This window comes from Ascaphus truei, chromosome 20 (assembly GCF_040206685.1).
Source record: "Ascaphus truei isolate aAscTru1 chromosome 20, aAscTru1.hap1, whole genome shotgun sequence".
Taxonomy (NCBI): domain Eukaryota; kingdom Metazoa; phylum Chordata; class Amphibia; order Anura; family Ascaphidae; genus Ascaphus; species Ascaphus truei.
This window is the reverse complement of record NC_134502.1, coordinates 25,984,663-25,987,136: the sequence shown is the minus strand read 5'-3', so window position 1 is coordinate 25,987,136 and position 2,474 is coordinate 25,984,663.

Here is a 2,474-nt window from a genome sequence, read left to right as displayed (position 1 = left end):
CACACTGATACGCACGCACACACTGATACACACGCACACACTGATACACATACACACACTACCGCACTAATACACACTCACAGACACACAGACACACACACTACTGCACAGCTACACACACACTACTGCACTGATACACACACAAATACAGCAACAGAAAACAGAACAACCTGACACACACACACTGATACACACAGACACACATACACTGATACACACACACACACTCTGATATGCACACACACAGACACACACACACTGATACACACACCAACACACACTGATACACACACACACACTACCACACTAATACACACACTACTGCACTGATACACACACAACCACACTGATACACACACTATCGCCCTAATACATATGCACACTACCGCACTGATACACACACACACACTACCGCACTGATACACACACACACTACCGCACTGATACACACACACACTGCCACACTGATACACATACACATTACCGCACTGATACACACACACAGTGCCGCACTGATACACACTGTGACATAGTCCCAGAATATTAGGCAGCTGTCTGTCCGATTTAAGGCAGAAAGTGGAGGGAATAGAAAGGGAGAAAATGATCCATCCCACAGTGTCACATTTGCTGAGACTGTGGGATGGAAACTCCAGGCCAGAGTTACAGTGGTTCTGGTTTCACTCACCTGCTCCCCTAATTGAGGAAGAGATATATATTGCAGTTAGTTTGGCTGCTTCAGTCTATCTCTTAGAGCCTGGAGGCTGGGAGGAAACTGCTGCTCCCCAGTATCCATTTCGGGGTAGCTGGCCCCCCACGTATTGTAGCATCTGAGGATCTATTGGGACGCTGTCCCCAGCTGACAGTTAAGGACTCAATGTTATATGTGTGTGTTATTTAAAGTTGGTAACTGGCTTACCCAGCCAACATTGCAGATAGGGATATGCTGTGAGTAACTCTTCTGGAGTAGATGTTTGTTTTTATGATGTTTTTTGTTTCTTAAAGTGACGGTGTTTAAATTATTTAGTGTCACTATTGGAGAAATAAACTGCTGAAAGGTTGAGGGCTGAGTGCCCCTTGTGTATATACACATGTTTGTCCCCCTTTTCTACAAATTAAACTCGAGAAGACTGTGTCGTGAACCGTTTCCCACAACACACACAGATACACACTAATGCACTGCTACACACACACACACACACATACAACCTGACACACACTGATATACACAGACACTGATACGCACAAACACACACAGACACTGATACTCACACACACACTGATACACACACACACATACACTGATACACGCACACTACACCACTGATACACACACACACACATACACTGATACACACGGACACTACCACACTGATACACACACACTACTGCACTGATACACATACACTACCATACTGATACACACACACTGATACACACATTACCTCACTGATACACACACACATACACACTATCACACTGATACACATACATATCAAACTGATACACATACTGTACATACACACTATCACCCACACACACTACCACACTGATAGATACACACACACACACACACACACACACACACACACACACACACAGAATCATACTGAAACACATAGTATCACACTCACACTATCACACTGATACACACAGTGCACACACAATTGACAAACACTAATACACTAACTGATGCACACAAAGTATACATGCACATAAACACAATGGTACACTGCGACACTGATACACACCTGTGACATATCCAGCGATACCCACACATTTGCACACTCACACATACACACAGACCCACACATGCTTTCAAGCTGTTATCTATATATCTATATATTCCAGGCACCGGATGCTGTGTTCGACCTGCACATTGCACCACACTCTCAGACTCACACCGCCGCACTTTTTCGGCGTGGCCACCGGATTTCTTTACCTGCCAGACCGGCACCGGACCTACTGAACTGCGAGTCACGGCACTCTAAACTCGCAGCTCGCATAAACCCTGCCCCGCACAGCTTCATCCTGATGTCGGGCTCCGTCGTGGAATCGGCGAGCGCCCCGCTCTGCCACGCCAGGAGGCACAGCGCGGTCAGCACGGCGGGTGTCACGCTCTGCATGTTTCCCAGACTCCCACGGGACAGGCAGTGAGGAGAGAGGATGTCTGCGTATAATCCCCCTCCCTGGTAATACCGACTCTTATAAGCCCACGGTGTCCGGAAGGAACGCTGTGCCCCCTCCGAGCTGCGTACTCCCCCCTCCTCCTCCCCGCCCACGCTCGGCCTCCAAACAGAGATAACCCTTTAACAGAATAATCGGCGAGGAATTATTCCAGCCGAGGGGCGAGCCCCCTGACACATCCTGAAAAGTACTTTCACAAAGTACTCCAAAAGTACCATCAACCTGCGCTCCGGGTGAAGAGGGCGGGCTGGTGTACGGCTGTCAGTCTCTCCTGCCTGAGATTGGTCGTC